We start from the raw sequence: 7263 nt of genomic DNA on the forward strand, positions 1-7263 counted from the left end.
TAACCTGCATGTCTTTGGACTGTGGGGGAAACCGGAGCACCCGGAGGAAACCCACGCGGACACGGGGAGAACATGCAAACTCCACACAGAAAGGCCCTCGCCAGCCACGGGGCTCGAACCCGGACCTTCTTGCTGTGAGGCAACAGTGCTAAAAACTACACCACCGTGCCGCCCGTCCACTTCATTCTTCTTTTTAATTTTATTTTCATGTTAATTCTTACATATAGGTCACGTGGTTCACACGTGATCACAGCCTATTATGCACATCAATTAACATGTGATGTAAAGTTTCAGGGCATCACATGGTCAAAAGCACTTTCACAGGTTTTTTTTTTACACATTACTCACATATACATCATAAATTATCACTCTGTGACATAACACTGTTTGGTTTAAATAATAAAAATAATAATAAAATCACGTAGAACAGCTATATCTATAGCAGTTGTCCGCACTCTCTGAAGAAAGGGTACAAAACAGAACATTTCCATGTCCACTGTGGTGCCATGTAGATGTAATAAACCTTTAATGTTGCACGCTATAAGATCAGCAAATACACATCAGATCTTCTTTTTCAGGTCACCTGTGTGATCCAGGTGTAGAGCTGAAAGATAAGCAGCACACAAAAGGTACACACTATAAAGTACCACTGGGAGACAAGGAAAGGTACCGTTTAGTTTAGTACCTTTTGTGTCTGAGAGTGAAAAATCAAAACCTCTTGATTAGGAGAGGTAGTTATTTCCTTTTCAGTGGAAAATTAGAAATGATGCTTAACTCAATGCAATTATCCATCCATCCATCCATCCTTTATCTGTAGCCGCTTATCCTGTACAGGGTCACGGGTGAGCTGGAGCCTATCCCATCTGACTATGGGTGAGAGGCGGGGTTCACCCTGGACAAGTCGCCAGGTCATCACAGGCCTGCAGAGACACACAACCATTCACACTCACATTTGCAATTATTATTATTATTATTATACCAATTAGGATAGTAATAATTGAAGTACTCTTTATAGTTACAATGTGTAAACCAATAAATAAACAAATACATGTCATTTATTTATTTATTTATTTATTTATTTCCTGGTGTATTAATTAGCGACAGCCTATTACAGGCTTATTTATATAAATTTTATACATTTAAATAAAAAATACAATAATAATCTTGTAATGTGATTGAAAATAACCTGCAAGTAAACTGAGTGTCAGCGATCAGAGAACATTTTAATAATAATAATAATAATAATAATAATAATAATAATAATAAGCTGAAGAAGAAGAAGAGGAAGAAAGATGAGTGTAAATCCTTTGAGCCTAATAGCATGTAAATCTATTCATTCCTGAATAAATATATCTGCTGCATGAATTAACTGGAGTTCAGTCTGATCAGTCCGATGATCTGTGTGTATCAGACAGACGCGCGCGCTGATGAGGCGGAAGGTGAGAAACTCACTGCGACGCCATATTTCATTACACTTCACTGACCCCAGCATTAAACCCTGACCCCTGTCCCCTGACCCCTGTCCCCTAACCCCGCCCCTCACCTCCGCACGCGCCCCACATTTTCATTTAGATGACTGAGATTATTTCATTACGCTGATGGTCAAGTTCAGAGACAATGAGCCTTTTTTCTTCCTTCTAACACACACACAGTCTCACACACACACACACACACACACACACACAGCGTGAGCAGAGCAGCAAATCGTTCAGAAACGTCTGTTAAACGACGGTCGATGACGTCATCTTGTAATTAACCGGCTCAATCAGAATGGTGTCAATTAAATAATTAAATGCAAAACAATCGCATCCGATTAATTCCACTTTTTAAATTTCATTTTTAATGAATAACTTGCTCGTGGAATTAAAATCAAGTACACACACACACACACACACACACGATAAATTCCATTTAATTTGATATTATTATTACAACAGCAGACAGAGAGAGAGAGAGAGAGAGAGAGAGAGAGAGAGAGAGAGAGAGGTGTAAGGTAAATATGGATGTCTCAGTGGTGTTACCTGTGTCCTCAGGTGAGAATAAGTCAGCTCTTCTTCACTCCATGAACGCAGCAGGTCTGTCCATCTCTTCCAGCTGTAGAACAGAGAGACAGAGAGACAAAGACATCCCTCCACAGAGAGAGACAGAGGATGAACAGAATAATGCTCCCTTTTTCCTCACAAAACAAGAGAGGAGGACGAGAGTAAACCCGGAGAGAAAATTAAATTGCACTTGGCAGTAAATTCTATTAGGGACTAGGGAACGTCTCCTGACAGCTCCTGTCCACTCAGGGGATTAGGGGAAGTGCACATTGTCTAAAGAAACAAAACCGCCTGAACACACACACACAAACACACACACACACAAACACACACACCGTACAACATTAAACAAACAAATAAACTGTTGAACAAATAGACATATACAAACAGACAAATAAATAGACTGCATGGTCAATGTGCACCCCTGACCATCACACTCATACGTCTTTGTTGAACGTCATATTCCAGAGTTATTCCCCTTTACTTTTATAATAGGCTCTTCTCTTCTCTTCTCTTCTCTTCTCTTCTCTTCTCTTCTCTTCTCTTCTCTTCTCTTCTCTTCTCTTCTCTTCTCTTCTCTTCTCTTCTCTTCTCTTCTCTTCTCTTCTCTTCTGGGAAGGCTTTCCACTAGATTCTGGGACGTGGCTGTGGGGATTTGTGTTCATTCAGCAACAAGAGCATTAGTGAGATCTGATGTCCTGATGTTGAGGTTGAGGAGGCTCCAGTTCATCCCAAAGGTGTTCAGTGGGGTTGAGTTCAGTCAGGGCTCTGTGCAGGAAACTCAAGTTCTTCACTCCAACCTTCGCACACCATGTCTTCATGGAGCTCATTTTGTGCATAAGGGCATTGTCATCATCATGCTGGAACAGGTTCGGACCTGTTAGTTCCAGTGAAGGGAAAGTGTAATGCTACAAAATACAGAGACGTTCTGTACAACTGTGTGCTTCAAAAATTGTGGAAACAATTTGGGGAAGAAACACATATGGTCATGTCTAATGGTCAGGGGTGCGCATACTTTTGGCCATATAGTGTAGACAGACAGATATACAGACAGACAGATATACAGACAGACAGACAGATAGATAATGCGTGTCATAGCAACTGACCAATCAACAGCTTCAATTCAACTCACACTCAGCAGAACTGGACTGTATATCACACCAACACACTCACTATAAACACATTAACACACTCACTATGATCTCTCTCTTTCTGTGGAGAAAACACTGGACACACAAACACACACACACACACAGTCAAGAAGACTCAAGCACAGTGAAATTCCTCTCTGCATTAAACCCATCTGAAGCAGTGGACACACACATTCACATACACAAGTGAGCAATGAGCACAGACACATACCCAGAGCAGCGGGCAGCTATGCTACAGCGCCCAGGGAGCAGGTGGGGGTTAGGTGCCTCGCTCAAGGGCACTTCAGCCCAACCTCAGGCCACGGCTGCTCCATGTTAACCTAACCACATGTCTTTGGACTGTGGGGGAAACTGGATCACCCAGGAGGAAACCCACACAGACACGGGGAGAACATGCAAACTCGGCACAGAAAGGCCACTGTCAGCCACTGGGCTCGAACTCAGAACCTTCTTGCTGTTAAGCGACAGTGCTAACCACTACACCACTGTGCCGCCCGTGCCATTGTAGTAGTAATGCACAAATGAATGTGTGTGTGTTAAAATGAAATTAAATTAACCCTGTTTTGGGTGTCAGTGAGTGAGATGAGATCTGATAAGCATATCATATATTAACCTTTCTCCTCTTTTATTTAATTAATTCACACACACTGCAAGCTGTAATGTGTTATTCTGCTTCAAGGGAAGTGTGCCACCTGTCGAGCCCCCCACACACTGGGCTGTGTTTAATTTACAGAGCACTTTCTCTGTATGCTGCATATGTGTGTGTGTGTGTGTGTGTGTGTGTGTGTGTGTGTGTGTGTGTGTGAATTCTTGTAGCGTTTGGATCTGATCACTTCCCACGAACTCATCTCTCTAAGAGCTCGAGCAGCTGCTGACGTTCTGATTCCTTCCGAAAAGCTCATGATCAAGCATCCTTCAGGGGAGCATGTAATCTAGTGCACTTCAAACCGCTCTCATCCCCTTCCTCATCCCCACTTCCAAGTGTGCGAGCGAAGTGTCTACTCTGAAAGCCGATTGTGTTTTAATAAAGTTCATTAGAAGGGGGAGGGAGCTAATCCTGCACTAATCTCTCCCAGACCCTGAGGAGAGCAGGATTACTCACCCACCATAATCCCAGTGAAATTATTGAGATTTAACCTGCACTGAGGAGCAGATGGCTGCATGCAACTCGGCCCTTGAACCCTCAAAAACAAAATGAAACGCTGCCTTCATGTTCTTTCCAGCAATACGATTGTAACCATCTGAGTATTAATACCGCAGCGCTGCTGAATCCTGGACTCTGATTGGTCAGAAAGGAAGGCGTTGATTAATTTTCTATAACAGCAGCTCTGACAGTAGTGAAGCTGCACATCACAGGATTATCTGCATTAATGCACTCGTTCTAATACTTTATCGTTTCATTCACAGGGACGTGTACAGTAAATGTTCCATGCAATCGGATGAAAAATCGTGTGTAATTGTTTGTAATTGTAATATTTATGGAAGGAGTCTCCAGTATCAGCGATTTGCGTCAGTCAGAGGGAAAGCTTCCAGACAGAGTAGTCTACAGAAGGTGAAAAGAGAAAAAAAAAGAAAAGCTAGTGAGGGCACGACTGTTTATAGCTACTGAAACGTAAATGAAACTCGCTTCGCACCATTAATGTAACTATAAATGGATAAAAAATGGAATGAACAGATTTATGAACTATAAAAAACTTTCAAGCTAAAATAATCTACAAAAACTAACTTGATATTGATATTATTTTGTCAGAGATCTTTGTCTGGCTCAAGCAACATGCAACTCTTAGATCAGATTGAGATAGATATAGCAGCAAATGTTACAAATTAATTTATAATTAATACAATTTACAAATTAATTTATTATAAATAAAAGTATTACAGTAATGCTACTTTTTCTGTCCATCATTATATTTAAATGTAAAGTTTGTCAGCAGTCACTTTGCTATTAACTGTTGCTTCACTGATGTTAAAATTCCAAAGAACCAAGAAATGCAGGTACAGTAAATGCTATACATAAAGCTAATTAACGACAGCTAATTACACAAAAACTCTTAAACAAATTGTTTTGATAACAAGATTACACAAATTAGCATGCTAACTGCAAAACAAAGGGTTAGCAAACTGAATTTAGCTCTGAGCGAGAGAGAAAGAGAGAGAGAGAGAGAGGGAGAGAGAATCCAATGTACGCTTCAGCAGTCATATTTTTAATTTCAGTTTAATTCTCCAAAAATATTTAAATGAATGTATATTAATTAAAATCAGCGTATGGATCATTAATGATGTAGGGATAGAAATTAAAATAAAGTTTTCCCTCCAGAATGAAAGCTTTAATCATTTAAAACCATTGAGATAGAAATGAAAGAACTTAATTTGTTGTGTGTGTGTGATTAAAATATTCATATTAATTCTACTGAGGCAGAATGTTTTAGTCATGGTTTATTTGTTGCAGATTTATTCAGAATGAAATAGATTTTATTTGTGGTTTCATTAAACAATAAATCCACCTGCCGAATATCGTGTAGGTTCTCCTCATGCCATCAAAACAGTGCCGAGCCTCAAGGCCTGGACTCCATGAGACCTCTGAAGGTGTGCTGTGGGATCTGACACCAAGACGTTAGCAGCAGATCCTTTAAGTCCTTTAAGTAAGTTGCGGGTGGGGTCTCCATGGATCGGACTTGTTTGTCCAGAACATCCCACAGATGCTGATCGGATTGAGATCTGAGGAATTTGAAGGCCAAGTTCAAGAGTACTTTGAACTCTTTGTCATGTTCCTGAATAGTTCCTGCAGTGTCCCAGGGAGCATCATCATGACTGAAAGAGGCCACTGATATTAGGGAGTACTTTTGCCATGAAGGGGTGAACTTGGTCTGTAACAGTGTTTAGGTTGGTGCTGTGTCAAAGTAACATCCACATGAACACCAGGACCCAAGGTTTCCCAGCAGAACATTGTCCAGAGCATCATACTGCTTCCGCCAACTTTCCTTCTTCCCATAGTGCATCCTGGTGCCATCTCTTCCCCAGGTAAGTGATGCACACACAGCCAGCCATCCACATGATGGAAAAGAAAATGTGGTTCATCAGACCAGGCCACCTTCTTCCATTGCGCAATGGTCCACTTCTGATGCCTGTTGTAGGTCTTTCAGTGGTGGACAGGAGTCAGCATTGTTGCTCTGTCTGGTCTGCAGCTTCATACGCAATGAGACACTGTATGCTCTGACTCCTTTCTATCAGACCCAGCATTAACTTTTTCAGCAGGTTGTGCTACAGTTGTTCTCTGTGGATTTGGACCAGACAGGCTCGCTTTCACTCCCCATACACAGGGGCGTCAGAAGCATTTTTAATGTGGGGGGGGGACACACTGGCGGAGGGTCCTCCGCCAGAAAATTTTTAATTAATTAGATGCCATGTCCTGCATTCTGGTGTATTTTTAACAGGTTGTTAAACACCTAATTTTACCTACAAAAGTCACTTAATTCAATGACTATTTTAGAGACTCAACAATAAGTCCTCATTCAACTAGTCCATATATTCGTCAGCCTGTTTTTAAACCCACCGCTACGCCTAAGATAATGAGATGAATGTGACATTATCACCAACAATGACTTAATGGGTGCATTTTACTTTTTATTTTGTGTTTTCTATTTAGTTTTAGATGTAACACAACATGCCACTGGGCCAAGCAATAGTGACACTCAACTGTATGTTTAAAAATAAGAATATTCATAATTTCACACAATGGCCAGGCATGACATGGCATCATGCAAACTTCATAGCACACAATCACACTGTGTCAAGCAACGGTGACACATAAAAAATAACTTCACACAATGAACAGGTGCAATTTTGTTCACCACCAACAGTGACTTTAGCGGGTGCATTTTACTTTTTTTCCAATTTAGTGATACTCATAACAAAAATGGCATGGCATCATGCAGTCTTCATAACACAAAATTACACTGGGTCAAGCAATGACACATAAAAGAGAACTTCACACAATGAACAAGTGCAGTTTTGTCAACCTACATGCAATGGTGCTACTACAGTAGCATTTACAGATTAGTATAACAAAT

Source organism: Neoarius graeffei, chromosome 10, assembly GCF_027579695.1.
Source record: "Neoarius graeffei isolate fNeoGra1 chromosome 10, fNeoGra1.pri, whole genome shotgun sequence".
Taxonomy (NCBI): Eukaryota; Metazoa; Chordata; class Actinopteri; order Siluriformes; family Ariidae; genus Neoarius; species Neoarius graeffei.